Source organism: Coccinella septempunctata, chromosome X (assembly GCF_907165205.1).
Source record: "Coccinella septempunctata chromosome X, icCocSept1.1, whole genome shotgun sequence".
Classification (NCBI taxonomy): domain Eukaryota; kingdom Metazoa; phylum Arthropoda; class Insecta; order Coleoptera; family Coccinellidae; genus Coccinella; species Coccinella septempunctata.
This window is the reverse complement of record NC_058198.1, coordinates 444419-466335: the sequence shown is the minus strand read 5'-3', so window position 1 is coordinate 466335 and position 21917 is coordinate 444419. Positions and strand designations below refer to the sequence as shown.

Below are 21917 nucleotides of genomic sequence, written 5' to 3'. Positions count from 1 at the left end.
GCTTACGAGGTTGATTTTAGGTTAGGGAAGGGGGCCGCACCTTCGCTTTTCTGGAGATAAAAGAATCCTACCCGGGTTGTTTATGGTAATGATGAAAAACTTTCCTGCTTCTCAAGAACATGCAGTTTCTATCTCCCGTGTTCCCAGACTTTTCTCGACCCCAATGACAAACTTCATTCCAAAAATGCAAAAATATCAAACGATCCACGAAAACATTGGCCTTCGGTGAACAATATAACCTTCAGCAAATCTGTCGATCGAAACTTATGTCTCTTTCGTGCCAACGAAACTTTTTCCTCCTTCCTATGAGTTTCACCTATCTTCCACATCCAATTTCATGTTTTCACATTCAACTGAAACATGTCACTTCTTCCAAGTCTGAACCAGGTTTCAGCTACTGTTACAGACATACATGTGCAAATGTTCTTCAATAAGAAAAATAAAAATCGGGAATCATTTCGGTTAACTTGGCTGAATAATCGGCCAGTCCTTATTCTTCTCAATTAATCACAACCAGCAGATTCATTTCCCCATGAAACTCTGGTAATTGATCGAGTAACCACCAAGCAGTCTGTCTGTTGAAGTAGAGCAATTAGTTCGTTACCTTTCAACGCAAAATTTCGAAGCAAATCAGTCTCTATTTTCAACTCTAAAGTGAATGTTGTATGCACCCAAATAAGTTTCGTAGTCAGAAACGTATTTCGTGTTTCTGTGCTGACGGAGGAAAAGGAATGTTCGCTATTTCAGCTGAAAAATTATCTTGCTGCTCCGTATTAACTTTTCGTTGACTTATTTTTCGTCTGTTTCTGATTAGATTTTCAATTTCACGTATCTTCTTCTAGATTTTTTGAATGATCAGTAGAAACGATATTATTTTCGTGTGAATACATTGAATATCATTATTCTCATTTGTGACATAGAGGTCGGAAATGCTGAGCAAGAATCTGCGGTCCAAATTTCCCGATTATCAATCCAGAGTATTCATCCGTCTGTAATCCGAAGATCTAATTTCGCCAAAGAGCAATGAGGTGAATTCCGATTGAAAATTGAAGGCAGCATTATTACCACCGACAAACTGGCTTTGTTTTCCTATTTCGTCCTGAAGTGGGTCGAATAATTCGAGGAAATTCGGAAGGGTAGAAGCCGTATTTTCCTTTAATGGAACAATATTAAATATGAAGAATTACGAGCTAAGCCAGGCTTCCTAATTCCATTCAAAACAATAATCCTAAAGTGACAAATTCAACAGTGGCTTATAGATGAAATAATTGACTCGGTTGTCTCGGCTGCTGTATTATTTTGAATTGGGACTGGAAAGGGGACAAAGGGCTGAAGTGTAGAAATTGTTATAATGAGTGAGAATCGATCGATCGGAAACACTATATTCTCTCCATGACTTCCACGAACTCTTAATGTACCCGGGCATTCGGTGTTGACTTTCAATTGTGTCCTCTATTTCATTTTCTTTGTATTATTTAGGAAGGTACATGCGGAATCGGATGTGTGCGGTTTGTATAATTTGGCCGCTCTAACAATTTATATTTTATGTAGGATATATTGCTGTGTAGAGTATTTGCTGTTCTTTGATATATTTCCCAGTTGAGTCGAAATTGACTTTGTGATGATAGTTTTTTTTTCCAAAATAACGATTCCTTCAACACCTAGTTACGTTTCTGGGAACTACGGTAACAAATAAATAGAAAATATCGGTTCTCTCGTTCTAAACTATTCTTCATGGAATACTCAAATAGATATGCCAAAAACTACAGTCCATTAAGGCTTGACTAAAAAAATATAAGCGCTCTGCAGTCTGTCTCTCATAATCGACAACTTCCATCCAAATGATAATATTTCATGAGCGATGAATCGAGTGAAATATCATCTTGAACAAGAAAATATCTCCCTTCAAATTCCAGTAGCAATGACGTAAATCCCCGCTTTCCATCCACATCTCTGTCTTCTTATCTAGTTCACATCAGTTAGTATTTCTCGAAGAATTACCCATTCCTTATTGTTATTTCAGTGTTTGATTAATATAGAATATCCTGGGGTAGTACCCATTTTAATGATGGTTAGCTGTAGCTTTCGGCACTCGGGTTCGGGGGAGATTGAATTCATCCGGACTAGTATTGGGGGCTTCTTCTAGACAAATTCATTAGTGTCAAAGTTATCGCACCGTTAAAATTCCATAAATGTGAATAATTTCGTTTCGTATCCAACATCTCTTTTGAATCTATGAAGTCATAAATTATTAATGAACTAATAACAATGTTTTTTAATTATTAGTTTGTTTCAAATTACTACCTGGAACGTTGCACGACACAGCAAAAGGGCAAATTCACCTTTTAAGCGTTAAGTGATCAAGTTCCATCAAGATGCAGCGATCTGAAACAATCTTATAACAACCCTATTACCTAGATTCAATCAAATAAGGCAGCCCTCAGGGTCACTGCTAATAGAATCCAAAGCGAAAAGATTCTGAGCTATCTGAATGGTTTTTTCTGTAATTAGATTCGTCCAACTTGAACTATATATTTTGTTAAAACTCTGAAACTTTCTGAGGTTACCAAAAAATATTTAGTTTTAGCATGGAATTTATCTTCAAGTGATACTTGTGATCTATTGTTCATTTTGAAATGCAAAAAAACTTGCTCCAGAATATGACAAAGAGGAATGAATTATTTATTTAAACGAAGCAGAGGGAATGAAGGAGGAGACTTGAATATTCTGTAGTGAAGAGATAACCAGTTAAAAAAACCATTAAGTGTACTTTTTTGAGTCATCTTGGTAGCTCTAATCTTCGGCAATTTCCGTTCGATCCTGGTGTCAGAGCTAAGGATATTAGCGCGCCAATGAATCCCTATATAACGAAAACCCATATCGCACATCCCATCCAATTTTTCGAATCGTTGAAACACTAAAAGCTGCATGTTTATGACATGTCCCGGAACGAATAATTCCAATTACGTTTGATTCATGACGATGCGATCATAAATTGCAGAAAATTCAAACTTGCTGATATTATACATCACCAGCAAAAATATCTTCTACGTACCCCTAATCGTTCTGTATGCTAATCCTTTGAACCAACTAGCTGCTTCGCTGTATTTGACAAATTCCACTATACACAGAGTTTCGAGTACTTTCCGATTAGAAAACTTGTCATTGTCCAAAAATAAACTTCCTTTCGCTAGTAGGAATATTTAGTTTGGGAAATACAGAATAACAATCATTATTGGAAATGGTAGAACTTCAGCATAAAGAAATTCTTCGTCGAAAAGTTCCAAAAAAATCGAATTTTGGAAACTTCGCTGAATAAATTCGATTCCTTTCTCCTGACAACACGATGCAAGTGTTAAATGAAAAGTTGACGGAACAAATAAACAAACAAATATGTTGAAAGATTCAGGAAATCCATTGTGTACTGGTCCGAGATCTTTTAGTCGAGAACCGCAAAATAGACGTCATTATGAAGATGTTATAATGGGGAAAATAGGACACAGCTTGTCCTAAATTCAATGGAAAAGCTCTCGAATATTGAATAATAAAACAGATGAGGGGTGTTTCAGTACAATTGAAAGGATACATCCTTGAATAACTTCATATCGTATAAATTTCTTGTTGACAGTGGAATACACAATGATTATAACTCGGCAAGCTATCATTATGAGAGGGCGAGTTCACGATGAAGCAGAAGAAAAGCAAACAATCCTATATAGTTATTTTTTCAACGCGTTTAAGCTGAACCTCGAGCATGTTCAGAATAATTTAATTAAGTCATCTTCATTCCATCAGAAAATATTTTCTCTTGTTCATAAACACACACCGTATGAGTTCGAGCGTTTAATTTTTATCATTCGCATTTATTTCCTTTCGTATTCGCGATCCGTAAGTATAGATCTCGTGACCAATTATTGTTGATATGAACCTATATTTTCATAGGATAAATCATAAACATACACTTAAAATCTCGAACAAACTGTTTCGTGAGATTCTATCGATTTCATTTCGAAATGAAGTAAAACTTGATGGACAGTCTCGTGTTATCTTTTCGCTCACGAATTAGGAGCTCCTTTTTTTTCTAACTAATCGTCCTCGTATGAGCCTATTGAGAATCGATGGAAACATTCGTATTTAAAGGAAAATAATACAGAGATAATATTGAACACTGCTCTCTCTCATCATGAGAATAACTTCCTTGACACAACTAACACGGACAATTCTGCGAAGTGTAATTTCATAATTATATCCTCAACTAGATCAGTGACATTTTTAATGTCAGATAGGAAGCAAAGGGACGTGGATCTAGTGGATGTACTTCAGATGTTAGATATTAAACCGTTCTTCGCTGTGGTCAGTCCCAACTCGAAATGTCGGATTAGGAAGATTGTGACATAAAGTTGTCCTGCAAAATGAAAACGTCAAAGCTAATCATCTCTCTTAGTCCAGTGCCGACGAAACTATGAAACCTTTATTTGGACGAATATTCAAATGGCCCTTTGGTATCATTTCATCTCTTCGTTTCGGAAATTAAATTTTGTGGAAACAGTTGTTCAGTTTCAGATCAGTGAATATGAGTTTGCTGAAAAAGCTTTTATGCAACCAATAGCTTTTCATCGCTTTCTGTTGATGTAGATCTCGAGTCGTATCAGGATCTATTTTATTGATGATTTTAACAATTTCGTTCTTGAAAATGCTACGTAGAAAATTTTTGATGGAAATTCTCACACTGAAAAACTGTATACCTGTATAAATATGTAGTCAGTATCTTCGAACGCATTTCAATAGGATCTTTTATCATTCATAACATACTCATCATTTCGAAAGTCCACCCTACTAAATAAAAATGCAGCAACACAAAGAAGGATCTCCAATTATTTGATTACTCAGAATACTCGCTGTTTTCTAAGAGATTGCTGGAATATATAGATATACAGGCATGCTTCAAACTAATTTGATGGAGGCACAACGATACCCTTTTATGAATGGTTCGTATTGGTGAGAATTTCGTTGACAGTAGAAAAATCTCTATATGGTGTACTTAAGTGAACATGCTTGTACCGAGGTGAAGATTACTTCGTATCACTTTCGAGAAGTTCCCATTGTGGCATACATTTCAGGGACGTATGATGATGAGTTATGAATCGTTGCACATGCTTCAGATTATTTCAGAAATTGTTCCATTACTGATGCTATGTATTGAATTATTATGTGAGTGTCATTGTGACATTGCGAAGTCTACTGAGAGCGATGATGAACATGGAAATGAGCTGAACATCCACTGAAAATGTTTTCTCTCAAACTGGCAGTTTTTTCCAAAATTTCCAAGCGGAAGAGATAATGGCTGATTCCTCTTATATTGGAATCACAGGACACAAGATATTTCATACACCTCGTTATACACCAATGAAATCGGAAGTGATGCTTACGATGGAAAGATTCGGGACGTATTTCAATTGGAAACGACTTCATAGTGTAACTCTTGCTGGACTTGAAGAATGAAGCAGTTTATGTTCATCACGCGAGAAAGCTATCGAAGCGGAATGAAAAGAGATGAATTTCATTTTACGAGATGCGTCACGAGGTGAAGTATCAATTTGAGATGGTTTATATATATAATATTTTCCTTGGTGAAAGGGATAATTCCGCCCTGCGAACAGATCACCATCGTTTTGGTGGCGAATAACTCTTGCAGGGCTGACGTGATCCGACTAGATATATCTCGGCAGGGGCATCAAGTATGCAGTAACATGTAACGCTAGGATAACATGATTTCTGCATTCATTCAATTTTTATTGCGACGAAAGATCGGATGTATGGTCACTATCCTCTTCTGAACATGTGCTTCTTGTTATTTTTATTGAACGATGAATATTTCATATAATCCACACATACATTTTGAGTCAAGTTACTTTGGGAAGGCCAGCACTATATCACCTGATTGATATATCCTCTTATCGAAGGGTGTCAACGTTGTGCTCCATCAGAAGCACATCAGACGGTAGTGTGTTCCACAGTTCAGTAGAGAAAAGGACATCTGTCAGATGGAAGTTTTTGGAACCTACAGATGCACAGCGAGAGGATGTGTGATCGTTTCGCAGTCCTTGTATTAAGCGAATCTGGCCACAGCCTGCATGTGTTCCCACAAGTCCTGGAAGCTTCGATTGAAGTACCGGTAGAAAACATTTTCATCTTTAGAAAAGTGGGAACATTGTCCGAGTCTTAGCCTGATTGGGGCCTTGGTTATGAAGAAGATTTAGAGTTGAATTTTTTTTCGCTCACAGTCTACCCAATAGACTACACAACTGCCAGTCACGCCTAGAACAATCATTCGTTGATATACGAACTCCATCACCATTTGAGGAACCTCGAGTTTGGTCTCCATTTTAAGAATCTGTCTGTTGACGATGAAGATACAACTTTATGGAGATCTGCCACTGGTGAAGGAGGAAATCACCCCTTGAGGCATACCTAAAAATGAATTGAAGCTCCTGATTTTCCATCGTAAATTTGCTCATTTATACACTACGTATAGTTTCAAACTGTGTCTGAAATTGGGTTACAACGATGGCATCTAGTTTTTCGTTTTGTATTTTTAATACAAAGTTTGATAGGGTCCGCATATTACTAAATGTTTGCTGAATTCCGCAACGTAGGAACCTAACCAGGAAAAGTCTCATATTTGACAGTTTTCACATTTAGGTTTCCCGATTCGGTGGCGGAATGTACCAACACGCTATCTAAATTCCAATTTCGAATATATCAGCCTCCGGAATTTCGTTGCAATCAACAAATTATGAACCATGTTAAAATGAACATTTTATCTATTATAACATGTTCGTTGTCAAATGGTTTACTGCATCCGAATCAACAATTAATTACAATTAATAATTCCGTTTATTCGAATGAAGTTCATCGTTCTCATGTCATTGAAACAGTTTTATCGCGCTCCAGATTCACCTCAACTCATCATCACGAATTCAGCGAGAGGAAAATTGAAGGTGGTTGAACAAAAAACCAATATTACGTAAAGAATTACCCGAAAAAATACTTGAGAATTCCATTTCATAATAGGAATAATTTTTGATTGGTTGATGAGGATTTCAGGATTCAAAAGATTTTTTGCTGATTATAAGGGAACATGAACTTCAACGTGAAAAGGGATTGAAGCAAGCAAAGTTATCTGGGGCACGAATTTCAACGGAATGATTTCAAATTCGAGAGGTTGAATATGCAGGGGGTCGACTAATCCCCATAACGAATTGTAAGCAGGAATCGATAAAATAGTAACTGCACCGAGTGGCAGGATAAGTTTAAGGTTAAATTAAGCAGAGATAAAGGTAATTGTGTTTGGGAGATAAGGCTCAAGAACAATGTATAACATTAACATAAAAGGAATTTAGCTGGTTCAGATACTAGCGCCGCTTCGGCGTTCAAGCGGATGACGTTATCTTATCGAGTGGATTAGTTGAATGGATTTTTTCCATGAAAAATGCCGTTATGGGGAATGTTTTCCAGTGAATAATTGAATTTCAGAAGGGAATGAGAATTTAAGGTGGGGTGAATTTTGTCTTTTCACGTATATACGGAGCTAAAATGAAGATTGAAAATTTGGTTTGCTGGGTTTGTTCCCCTTTACTTAAACAATTGAGAAAAACTCGTAGGATGTTCTAGTCTATACGTTTCGAGAATATACACGGTGTCCTAGGAAAAACTTTTGTAACTTACGGTATACAATATATTAATTTATCATTCCCACTGATGAATATATTCACAATTTCAATTTTGAGACAGAAATATCTCAAAAACAAGAAAAAACACACTTATCCTCCGTCCTTGTTGACCTACCAGGCTTTCTTTCCGAAACTGCTAGAGATAATTCATTGAAATTTTGGCATTGAAGTCATATTCCTTCATTCTGTAGAACCAAAAAAAGCTTCGCTTTCATATCAAAACGATTTCTCTATTTGATAAAAATCTTTCAGAAGCAATTATTATGGGTAGCTCCTTTTACCCTTTTCAAGGATTCCATACATCCCCCTCGAGAAAAAAGAGACGATTTTCATTCAACCGACTTGAAGTCATTATTGTGCTGAAAAGACATCATTTCCTTTTTCTAGGGGAATCTAATTCCTTCGTCGAAATAGAATATTCCTCATCGTGGAAGGAAATGGATAAACACTTTAACTTTTTCGATTGACACGGTATGGGATGAGAGCCGATAAAGATGGAGGGAGTAATCTTTTATTTTATTATGGGAGGAAAGATAAGTATTTCCGAATAAATCAGAGGCCCAATGCCGTTCGATCAATTTTTTTCGGAGGCGAAGGGGATTTTTGTGCTAAAGTAAATGATGTCTAGAAGCGTCTGATTCATTATCGCATCTGAAGTGCTTATCTCGACGTGTTCAATGGCACTTTTCTTTCATTCCGTTGCATTCCTTTTTGCCGATAGAAGATTCAAATCAATAAGGTAGTAAAAATGCATGCGGATTGGTATGGGGGCCGTTAATCAGTTCCGAAAACAAAATATTCCCTGCTCATCGTCATTTTTTTGCATACAGATAATGTTCATTCCATTGTCACTAATAATTTTTTAATATTTGACAATCAAGAGGTTTTTCACAAATATTGTTTTTCTTATTGCATGAACCCTGTCAACACTATAAAAGGATTACTCTTTCATTCCGAACCTGTCACATTTCCGCGAAGGATTAGTCTAGTAATACGAAGATAATAGTAGTTTCGAGTTGGATTCACTGGGATATGGAATTGTCGAAAATAATCCGTGTGATCTTTCGATTGTGTTGTTCGATGGTCCGAACCAGTTTGATTTTACACTTGAGCAAAAGCAAAACTACGAATTCCATAATGATTGAAAGTTAATATTCAACTACACATTAAATCAAATTTGAAAAAAAAAATCCTTGGAAATTAGTTACAGAAACGGTTTTACACATGCGTTAAATAGTGTACTAACGTGTCATTATGAAAATTCAGACGTTTTTTCTTTCCTTTTCCTCGCTACCATAACGAAGAACATTCACCTTGAGCTACATATTAGCGGTTATGGAAAGAATTTCCCTTGATTTCTGTTGGAATTTTTTTTATTATTAGTCCCGAAAAACATGGCAACTTTTCTCAAACGAGTTTGCAAATTGGTGAACTTAGGTCGAAAGGAAACGATTAGAATAATATAGAGTCGCCGTAGATTTATAAAAAACTCTCCGAAGTTCGGAAGGTAATTAGCTTCTCCATTGCGACGGTACTCGAACCATTTCATGTAAAAGGTATAGTTTGCATTTTATGCAGAACGAAAATCGATAGATCAATAATGAATAAAGTTTCTAATTTTACTCTACGGAACATGGAATTCTCCTTGGAAATGAAAGTTCATTCGGAACCATTCATTGTTAGAAACTTTGGGTGTAGTAAAACTAAAATGTTAAAGCAGAATGGCCTGACAGTTCACCCTATTGTGAGTTTTCATCTGAATCTCTAGATTTTTCCCGATATATTTCGAAATCAGGTATTATATTCGTTGACAAAAAATTAGAGTATTGTTTATATAAAAGCAGCATTATTATAGATCTTGAAATGACATTTCCACAGGAATAATCTTATTTGTACCTTGTACCGAAATGAATGTTAGCGTTGGTTGCAAAATGGCGGAATAAATGATTGCAAATTGGCGAAGGCGCATTCTCATCGCAGAATACAGGTGATTCAATTGAAACTCATAATAGAGGAGATGAAAGTGTTTAAGTACCTCAAAAAGATACAATAACATACTCAAATCAAAAAATAATAATATACTCCATTAACTTAAAACTGAAGTATATATAGCTATGGACATACAGCGAAAACAGTCCTTATATTCATCAAGAGAAGCTTTTCCTTTTTTCTGTTTTCGTTTTCTTTTGGCTCAATGAACTGAACCAAGTTATATTATTATATTTGAGACTTTCACTGAGTGGAAAAAAGACAATGGACGATCTACAATATCAGAGATACTATTGCAACAACTACTGTACTAGTGTTTATCTGTTAAAACCCATTGTAGTTCTACAGGCACTTCCCGTGGTATCTGAATGTATTCTATAAGCCGTCTTTCATTGAATTCGTTCCTTCTGAATTTTCCTAGGTAATCTTATTTTCATCTTCCACGAACGCTATAAATAAAAGCGATTGAAAAATTTTCTATTTCCCTCTGATCTTCCAATTCACGGACAACGTTCGAACTTTTTGTGTGTCACCTTCGCCACTCATTATTTGTTGAACTCCCATGCCCTTTAATAATCAGTAAATTTTCTCCACTAAAGAAACTTGTCCAGAAGCCGCAAAATAATTTTGCACTTCAGTGGAAGAGAAATGAAAATAATATACGGTTCCTTGAGCAAATCTTTTAAAGTATAAGATTTGCTGCAGGAGGGAGAGGTAGAAATAGGTGTCATATACGGAAGAGCCTGCAGAATATGTGGAAAATCAATTAGATTTCCTATCTTCCAAGAGAATTCGATGGGGAGGCATTCTTTGTTGGACTTTTAGTATATTACAATAGAATTATTTTACCGTTGGAGATTTTCTACTCATCCTATTGAGAAAAAAATATTCATTTATTCACGAATTGGGGGCAAAATAAACTCTTTTTGATTTCATATTCGAAAAAACCGAAAAAATAATGAAATACATCAGATTATAAGGTTTCTGAAATAAATCTCAAGTTTTTCTGCTATCTCATGCTATCTGATGAATAGCTTTCGAGCGATAATAACAAAACCTGATAAAATACCACGACAATGCAATAAAAGAGACAGACAACAACGTTTTTCAGTAAGACAGTTTTTTTTTTTTTTGGCATGGTCACCTCGGCAGTGTGGTGGGTAGAACATACATGACCAACATTACAAATTTCTCTTCGAGTGAACTAGGATAATTAGTTCCAGATCAGCAGGTATTTCCAACCTATCAGGTTCTCCTCATCTTTGAGGCTTAAATGTGGTCGTAATATTGTTCTCATTTTCGGAGTTAGGACAAAAGCACTCTACCGTCTGATGTGTTTTCCTTTGACTACAATGCTCAGCTGTTCAAAAAACAAGGAACACCGGACATTGATTACCGCCTGCAGCACCATCTAAATGGAATAGGACTCGCTAGGTGGTTCTACTTGAAAATAGCAACAATAAATGTGAAGAAATATAAAAGCTGCACTCTGTGTTTTCACATAAGACTCAAGTTCAACATTAGAACGATTGAATGCCGCAATCGGAAAGAAATAAAAGTTATCGTTCAGAAATATTAATGAAAATCACTTTTATATTTCAAATTTTATAATTTCCTGGTAATTTTAATGAATGGCTTGACATAGCTTCAGAATATTCAGCAGCAGCGTAAAAGCACATCAAATATTTCCTATCGTGTGAATTTACTGAATAAAGAAAATCCATAAAGTTGAGGTGGTAAAGAATGGCATTTTAAGGTCGGAATTCTGAATGCATCCCTGCTGAACTCGAATCGAATAATAGGGTACATTTTTCTCACCTTTTGCTATATATCAAAAGGAGTGGCATGGAAGTAATAGGTTATCCACCCTAGCGAATGTATAATTAAATTCAGGGAACCTTGGCTTGATGCTCTCGGAAAGAAAACGAACAATGTACACGATTTTAGGGGACCATAGCAGCCTTGCATATCAATAAGTCCAGATGATATATGATGTTCGGGATTCTTCCCCAACAGCAATAATATGAGCCTTCAACAAAAAAAATAACCAAAGCAGGAAGCGTCAAATTAAACATCCTGTCGGACAGTTTTAGCTCAGATAATAACGTGGATTCGTGAGGCATCAAGTAGTCCTTGGAAACCATAAGCTTCGTCATTCGTTTTTTTTTTTTCAAATTTGCAGAATATATCAAGTCTAGGATATCTGCATTGCACAAAGCGTGAAGAATTGTAACTCCAACATACCCGAATTGCGAAAGTAGGTACTTTCACTTTCTCCACAACAAAAATTAACAGATTCGGAATGCATCAGTGGCAATAGGACATTTCTGGCACCAAAGCAGAAATTAACGGTGGAAAATGAGAAAATTTTTCCTCAATTATTTCGAGCTATCTAGCTGTATCGGAAAGATTCAATTCGTCTACCTCGCGCAAGGGAATATGAGTTAATGAAGTAATTAACAGAGGCATTAGTCGATCCCTGAATAGCATTTTGTATCTGCTGATGAAAAGATAATGAAGCCGACACATCACTCATCAAAGCATTGTTGCTGCCATTATATGTGTATGTCTAATCGAAAACGTGATTCAGCAAATACTTTTTGACAAGTTCTCGGCCAATAATATAAGTGTGAATGAGCATTAAACGATTCCATATACAAAATAAGTTCGTTTGAAGGAGCAAGATGGAGCATCGTTTAGATGCTTGCATATTTTCTTGCTTGACGGCAAAAACTTTTCGGAATAAAAAGCAAGGAGAATTCAATAGCCTCCTGATTTTTGTCCACGGAAATAGTTATCGCACATTGAAATTGAAATACTGAAAGATGAACAATTGAGTGTTTTAAACTATCATACCTCAACAAGTTCGACTAAGAAGGGTAGTTGAAATCTAAGTGAAGTACAATCAGATGTGAGAATCCGAAGTTAAGAAGAGATAATTTAAATGCTAGGGGCAGACATCGCTGATCTTCCGAGGAAAGAGCCCTCAACCTAATTTCTTGGAGATAAGTAGATTCAACGTCATTAACGGGATGTCCACTGCACGTAGAAAGCTTATCTTGAAATGTAAACCGAGCGTAGACGTGGATTGCTTCAGAATTTTTAAGGAGCAATTATAACTGTTTGGAAGTAAATTAAAATTTCTGGATCTTGTCACTGCTGCGACTGTTGAAGTTCCGTGCTGAGGGTTCAACTCCGCAGTATACAGAACCGTATTTCGACCAAAGCAAATATACTAACATTCAAATTAGAACGTTAATTTACCGTCAATTCTTCGAACTTTTTTGAAAAATAAATGAATAAAATGGATTTCTATGGTTCTGTGGGTGGACAAATGAAATAGATGGCAAGCCGAGCAGCTTATACAGGGAGAGATCTTTCAAAAATTCGACCGAAATTGTGATCGGCATAACAGGAAGGAAAATAACGGATAAAGATCAGTTGGAGAAAATTACTTTCTGCGAATGAAGCAATGAATCCAAAACCAACCGGAGATAGCCGCAGCAAAAAAATATCGAATCAGCTGGATGAGCTGTTACAAATTTCATGAGGTTTGGAAGTCGGGAGAAATATTTCAACGTTACCTTCAGATTATTGAACTGAACTGACTAAATATAGGCTTATGAAGCCGAAGATTCTATCAATGATAAAACACGTGTTAAGGGTTATAACATCTGAATCCAGACAGAACCATGTTGAGCTTTCTCAGATAAAATAATCGATATCCATATTTTTTCATTAGAAAACGAGAACTATCAAATAATTTCCACACACGATTTTGAGTTTTGAGTCCTACTTTTCTCAGACGATCTAAACTAATGAGTATCAAACTAAACTATTGATTCGTGTGTGAAAATAATGTGCAATATAATATAGTACAATATTATATTGCGTTATATAATAATTTGACTCTAAAAATCCCTTCAGAAACGCCAATTTGGTTGGTTTCGACTCAATTTGATCCGAGAATTTAATGATGAACAAGAATCTGATTGGCACAAACTATTGAACACATTCATTCGCCCTCTTTCACTCGATTATTTATCTAGTATTTTCTTCTTTTCTAATCTTAATTGTCTGAACTTGGGAGCATTTTGATAGCCAAACAGCTGCCACTACAACTCTTCGCAAATTCTTTGGATTAATATTCATAACCCAGTCGAAGTTTAATGAATTTCGAAAGAATTTCAGATTACGACGCTCTTGGGCTTCATAAATATTTGTGGAAATCCCGGCTATTCTATTCAGGGAATGAAGAAGGAATATTCTCAGATATCTTGGGATAACCCCTAAGAAAGGCGTTCGATGATCAATCTGAAAATGAAAGTTCCGAAAATATTTGCCAATGAAATAAAATCATGTAGCCCATTTCACATATCAACGTTTCTTTTGAGAATTTTTAGATATTCTTATTCCTTCGAATAATAATGGTGGGGCTCTGCCGTTATCAATATATCTGGTAAATATGGCGTCACAATTGGATGCTGCATATGATATCTTGTCAGATGTGAGTTGAGGTTATGAAATACACATTTTAATCAATGAAATAAATAATCAAAGGAATTCCGGAAATAGTTCAAAATCCAAGATTCAATAAAACATGGCCTGCCATGTAATTTGGGAATTATGGATGGAAATCTCGTAAATCAGCTCCACGCCACAGCTCTTTTTTGGCGAAATTTTCTATTCAAAAATACTGTATGAAATTAGAAAATTCTTATTGTGTTTAATTCGACTAGCTTGCTATCTTTCAAAATTTCGTGAAAAACATTGGTTGCTTATTTATCTGGCCAAAATACAAAAATCCCTTTTGCATATCAAAAGTTGCGATTCATTGTTATTTATATTAACATAAGCCGACGATAAATATAAACGTTATAACATATTGTGACGTTCGCGTGAGTTATTTCTAGAACAAGTGCCAACATGACGTTTTATTAATATGGCTCACATTGTTGAGCAGGAAAGGTCGTCTTTATATCCGAAACTTTGCTAGCAAAAACAATACTGATTTAATTTACTGCCCATTTTGTGTTGTCTCCCCTCATGCTTACTAAGCCAGCGCAAGCTTTTCGTTTCATTAAAGCTTTGCATATTAGAATATTCACGAATGCTTTTTCAAAAATATAAACGGAACATTCGTCTTTTGAAACTAATATAAGGAAAATATGATGTTTTGAAAATCTTCGCTATTCATGATTCAATTACCTATTGAGGATTGGATGCAGAAAAATTATATGCTCAATGTTCATCTTTTAATGAATATGATTCAATAGATCTAAAAATTTCAAATCCACATTTATATTCGTTGAAAAAGTTGAGATTAATCGCAGTTCGAAGATAATCAAATTGTTTCAGAATGAAATATGTACAACCACACATGATCCACCCTTCTAGGAACCAATTACCTGTTTCAATCTGGCAGAGTATCGGCCGCTAAAATCAACTTAATTATTTCTGCATCAGTTCATTTCTATGGAATAGTCATCGATAAACCTTGGTTTGACAATTACACATTCATTAAATTGGAATCTGTAACTAAGTAGTTGTTATCCTAGCATATTCTGATGTTGCACACAACCCGTACTATATATGAAAGATCAGCTGGTAAAACAACGAAGATATTGTTGATATACTAATTGATCATCTATATAATTAGTGTTCATGATGAACCAAAAAGTTGGCGCTTACTTTACTCTTTATTACTAGCGACTTGTGTCACTACAATGAGAATTAAACCATAAAATCTTAACATTTTTAGTTGAAGTGAACAACGAAGGTGAATATTTGGATGAAGTCTATATAGACTTCATCCATAAACCATATGGTTTACTCCGTAGAAAGTTAAGTAAGGGTTTCAAATTACATTTTAATGAAATGATGGAATTTTGAAATTTGTTCTGCTGTATAACAGTTTATATACTAGTAAAACAGCAATTTGACTACAATCATATGAGAAACGTTCATACATTGAACTCATTAAGGAATGAATATTTTTCCATTACCGAACTCAAATACAATTGATTTCACCACAGAAAAGTAAACTTGAAATAGCAAAATAATGAAGCCGTACAATCCGTACATTTAAAATCCCGTATAGTTAGTCTATATTGACATTCAATACGGTTCGAAGTAAATAGGATTTTATTCCATTTCAAACTTTAAGAATATTACCCACTAACAAGCAACGGGCAATTGGAATGACCCCGTGAAGGAATTTAATTCCCCTTAAAAAAAATATTTTTGTAACTGGAAATGTAAATAAGAGATAGAAAGAAAACTGATTACGTTCACTTCCAGACTCGACACTGTTCAGCACTGCTTCCTTTTTCATGATCCTTCATTACTAACAACGTTTCTGATAATGCAGTATTTATGTTTTTATGTATAATTGTCCACTGAGGGCTTGATTATATTCACATCGTTAATTGGAGTGGGAACACATTAATTCTATGCCTTTTTCTGTCATGAAAATGGCTGAAAGATACGTTTATTCGTTTTCAACTCAGTTTCTCGCTTGATATGTTCCTATTCCTTATATTTTTTTTTCCCTGAATATTGAATGGACTGTTCATTCAGCCGACATTATTGAATATTTATAAAACAACCCGAATAACCGAAAATCTGGATCAGAAATCTGAATCACTGACAAATTGTTCTACATTAATTATTGATTCAAGAAAGGCCCATAATATCTATTCGTCGGTATTTAGTTCATGCTGCAATTCTAGTCGAGCCGGAATGGGGGTTGTTTTTCGCTTAGGGATCGCATAAATAATCCTTCGCCTTTATTTATTTCAACAACTCCCTCGTGACGGTCATATATAAAACTCCCTTCTTTAATTGCTCTGCGACGGTGATCCTATTTATCATACATGCCATCTTCCAGAACACTCATTCATTTAATTGTAGCATGTCACTTGTGCCTTGGTGATGGTACAACCTGCCTGGCCAGTAATAATTCATATTTCCCATCCCTTTGACCACATTCTGTCTTCGGCTCGACCAATCCTGCAATTTTGCCTCCATCGAAGGGACAGTCGATGTACTAGATGAATTAAAACATTAACTTTTGTCCAAACTAAGAAATGTAACTAGTCCTATGGGTCTCGAAGATGTGATTCTATTTCTACTGAATAGTTGTTCTACTTCTACCTAATCAAAAACCATAAAAGTAATTTTTTCTCGATAGAAAAGTTCTTCTCGAACGGCCTTCACTCGGTAATGTGTTCCAGCATTCATTTAATCGATTAATTTCCCATTAGTTTGGTGACTTCTTCATTAAATCCAAAAATTTTCTACCGATCGATGATCCATTGTCATTAAGAATATGGGCGCCATTTCATCCTGGATATGAATAAATATCGGTTTTCGTTCAGGTCACTCACGTTCGGTCATCGCAATAGGACTCATTTCAATACGGATATCCATATACCTAGCTGAATATATATTTCATGATATTGGAATTTTCTGGAGGTTTTCTACCCAAGAAAAAATTATTAAACACTCATGATGTTGATAAATGTGAAGGATTTGAAGGTGTGAATTTTAGATGTGAAGGAAATATTAATAAGTTCAGAAACAGTTTATATGAAATGATGCCTTTGGAAAACGATCAAAGTTGTTTTACATTCGGTATTGTGTTGCACCGTCTACGCTTCCAAGCCTTTTAAGCTCCATCGATTATATCTTTCAAAACCACCACTAGAAATAAATTTATGTATGTAGCTGTTCGAAAGATGAAAGATTCTCAATAGTATCGTGTTCGTCTCCATATCGATGATATGATATTTCGTTACAAAAGACAATTTCCTTATTTACCAACATCAAACTGGATAATTTCCGTACAGAACGCCAAAACATCAACATATAACCTTGTTTAGAGATAATATCAAGCCACAGTTTTTCAACAGAATGGCGGAATCCAGTCTTCATATGACGTTAGGTATTTGTCGACTATTTACCTATTAGTGATCATTTGGGCTCTTCAAATGTTGAGTTTTTTTAAAGTCGTCGCGCCTACTGTATTCGTAAGAATTATTAATGATGGTAGTTTGATAATCCGCCCAAACAAATTCCATCAATAAGTTCCTATATTAATTTCTTCATCCTTATCCATTGAAAAATAAGCTAACAAGCAACCTCCGCATTCGCCAATTTGTAATTTATACTTGTAAATTTCATTTTAACCATAAAACTCATTTAAGTCTGCTGACTCCTCCGCCGCTCTCAAAGACCATGTGGCCACCCCACATTTCTGGAAAACACCTAGAGGAGGTAGTTCCATGATGATGTGCATAGCAGAAGTTGGACAGTAGTGTGTTTTTTCAATTTCCTAATTATATCATCTTCACAAAATACTGCACTTCGAGTTTCAATTCAAATTCAATCATTTTTTTTGTCAATATAGAAGAACAAAACTGAAAATGCATATAACTCCGAAACAGTCGGCTAGATTTTGGCCATTAACGAACTTAGCCAAACTTATTGAAAATAGCCATAGTCCGAATTACCTATTCCAATCACGCCACGGCTAAAAGAGTAGGTATACTTCATAGGGAGCTCGGTGATTAAGGTTTTCAATATATGAGGGTTTTACGGAATGTTTCTAATACTTTCGTTCATACTCATTATCGATTTATTGGTTATTGAGGATAAAAAATTGGGATCTGAAATGGCTTTATTTAGATATTTCCACTCAACTGACTGATGAGGCTAATGAAATATTTGATCTGAATCAACTAAAAATAATGATATTGGAAATGGAAAACGATATTCAAGATTTCTGAGATATGAAAACGATTCAGTTGGAATATGTTAGATCAACGGTCGAAGCTTCTAAACTACCAAATATCTAATCGACATTGAAACATACCTATCGGAGGGAAATCAGCTCACTGACAGTATAACGCGCGCTTACGTATAGTTAGGTATGAAAACCGGCGCGGAAATGTGGAAATTTTGCGTGAAAAATCCACTGCGCTCGGCGAGCTGTCTCAGGCAAGACTGGTGGGGCAATTCAAAGGTTTCACCGTGCCGGGGTTGGTGTTGGAGTTGCGCCTACTTGGACGCGAACTTCTTCGTCACTCTCCAAACTCCGTTTTATACATCATATTGAATTTACCAAAACAAGTAGTTCCAGGCATTTGGAGACATGAGCATCTCTTGATTTCGAAGTGGTTGATCCTCCTTCGCGAAAGATGGCTTGAGTAAACGTGTCGTTGATGGCCTATCGGTTACTCAGTAAATATGTCACAGTTAATTTCCTGCATCGAGATGAGAAATAGTGCTATTTCGTTGCTTTTTACTTGATGTCAAATATTATTGTGGCTGAACTAGGAATTAATTAATTTGTTTTCACTAAGAGGAGTTATTCAATTTTTACACTTATTTCTCTATCACAATAGCATCATCAGGTGGGTGAACCCTACTCCACTTAAGTGAATCCCGTATAGGGGTTGAATAACTCATTCTAGTGAAAATCATGTGATTCAGTTTCTTGTTTAACTATGGATTTTCATCAATTCTTTACTACATGACAATACATACAGAAATTACATACTAGTAGTGAAGATGAATTGCCGCAGGAGCTGGAAGAATGGATGTAATGGTGAAAGTAAACTAGTTAAAAGTGTATGGAAGACAAAGATACACTGAAACAGAACACGTGGGAGGGTGTTAAAATAATCGATCTGTTTACAACGATGACGATCAGGCTATATAAAAGTCTGTCACTGGCAAAACGATTTTTTATACCAATCAGTACGAGATAATAATGAGCCCTGCGAAACACCTGCGTTCAAACTGAAATTGCCAGGAACGGAGATTGTTCACGGCCACGCGAATGCTCTTGTCGAAAAAAACCCTCCATCCACACACACAAACCACCCGGTAAACAATAAGAAGTAAATCAAGGGAGATTGATGCCACCCCCGATCGAAACACTTGGAAATATATCCGATGGAATCGCTCTTCAAAAAGCTCAACATATCCACAATTTGTGCGAGTTCGAATTTGAAATATTCAATCAGTATTATACGTCTGGAAATAACCCCTATCTCATCATTCCGAACGAACCGCTACTGGTAGCCGAGTCCAATCGATTCCAATACTTGAAATGCGAAAACTTGTTTCAACTCTGGAGTGGACATATTTGACAATCGAACCGGATTTAATGAACAATGCAGATTCAATTCTGGATACCCAACGGTACCTGCGAGTTCCGAAATCTAAGAACTTGACCAAACAATCAAGATTTCCAATCACAAATTTTCATTAGTCATACTCACTTGAAATGATGGAGAGGAACCGAGGAGATATCGATCTCAGGTTTGACCTTACACCCAGATGAGATTAATTTGTCAAGAGGCGATCTCTTCTCTAAATTAACTTGCTGGAAGGACGGCTCAGGACCAAGAGCATTTCAGTAGTCAGGATAAAGACTAACGGAATTATAACCGAGATATTGGTATGCTCCTCTCCGAAACTACCTCAGGATATTCTTCTACGTCGAAGTCGTCGAAGCTCACTTCTACATTAACACTTTGCCATTTCTCATGTAATAATCAATCCATCTCTGTTTTCTTCGAAAATTTAATTTCAATAACCAATCCCGTCACACGAATATTCAGACCGAACAATAACACCAAGGGGTACAAATTTCGACACAGCGAATTTTGATGCTGAAAAATCACTTGTTTAAGAGCGATTGCGGCCTCGTGGCTCATCATTACTCTTGCATTAATCAAGAATACTGTATATGTACTGTTGTCTTTGCCGACCAAGTCAGATTCTGTGTGGGACTAAGGGTGGTAAGATGCTGCTGCCTGAGTTTCACGTAACACAAGAGCTGCACATCGTGCAATTACTTCCGTTCACCAAAAATCCTTCTTTCACTGAACTGGATAACTGTGGAACACACTTCCAGCTGATGTGTTTCCGGCTGAGTATAATCTGAGGCCGTTTAAAATGATAGTAAACAGGCTGCCACTTCCCGTTCGGGGCGCCAACTAGGTGTGTTGTGACATATTCGCTCATTACCCACTCACTCCTCCAAAAAGAAATTTATGAAAGCTAAAAAGCGATTGGTGTTTGTGAGGCAGAACCGCATAAATGAAACCGCCATCAATAAGTCCGATAGCTATCAATAATGTGATGATAGTGATGCGCACCCAATTGCGATAATGAGGCCTAATAATGCTTCTTTTTTTGGAATACTGTAAATATCCATTCCCATTTCCTCTATTGGACTGGTTACAACGGAACAATCTGTACGAATTAGTAGACACCTTTCTTATCCAATGCCAAGATGATAGAGATTTTATGGCCTGTTGACAAGACCCTGTGTACGAACCAGGCGTGCAATATATCCCCATCGCCGCCCTTGTGAATTATGTTTTCACTCGGAATGAAAAATTGAAGACGTACCTAAAGGTAAATGGCAAGGTGTATGTGGCGCGAACAAATGGGAGGAAATATCACTTCATTCGTGTGGCGTCTATTGTAGACTGAAAATTTATTCAGGAAAAATTTGGGACGCAAGAATTCATCCCTGGATCCCATAGTCTTTGTCGATTAGTTTCGCGGAAGCCTAGAAAGTTACAGTAGGGAACACGATGTGAAAAGAACGGTCTCTACGTAGGAGGCAAAGAATTTGAAAACCTCTTTCATCTCTGTGCCGGAATATTAAGATATATACTTCACGATGTATGCTTCTTTCGAATGAAAAATTCACAATGTGATCTTCCTACATGATGCTTAAATCCGATTGATACTATAAATTTCAAAGTTTTCATTTTCGCTCTCTAAGATACGGCCTTTATTTTTAATATTCTGTTGATGAATGATTGACCGATGAAAGTTTTCCTCTTCTTATGGGAAGAGTACCTCAATTCGAATTAATGTTCCCAAATAAAGACCGCGAATTTGAATTTCAAAAACGAAAAGTTTACAGTTTCCTTGAAGGGTTATTCTATATCTGCTGTTCGGGAATGTACGGGTTCGATGATAAAACATGTTGTGTTATCAATTCTGCACATTTATCGATCGGCCGCAACGGTATTTAAGAGACGCAGAAAGCTAAAGCTGCCCATCAACACCCTATTATCTCCGTGGCTAGTTCTTCAAACTTCTCCAAAGATATATCGTTTTCGAGATATTCAACCATCCCATGGCGAGTATATTGTCTATCTTAGT

The 21917-nt window shown here is 36.1% G+C and overlaps 1 protein-coding gene and 1 long non-coding RNA gene across 7 annotated transcripts in view; one reads left to right on the top strand and one right to left on the bottom strand.

Annotated features, from left to right (window-relative positions):
* Positions 1–21917, top strand: part of LOC123321819 — a 93791-nt gene that overhangs the window by 53151 nt on the left and 18723 nt on the right. The window lies entirely within an intron of this gene.
* LOC123321755 (agrin-like) overlaps positions 1–21917 on the bottom strand; it is an 86419-nt gene that overhangs the window by 47294 nt on the left and 17208 nt on the right. The window contains exon 1 of one of the 6 annotated variants that reach the window (XM_044909496.1): positions 18598–18723. The exons of the other annotated variants lie outside the window; for them this stretch is intronic. The gene's annotated coding sequence lies outside the window, so the exon portion shown is untranslated. Of the gene's footprint in view, positions 1–18597; positions 18724–21917 lie in introns of those variants that run through there. 6 annotated transcript variants of the gene reach the window in all.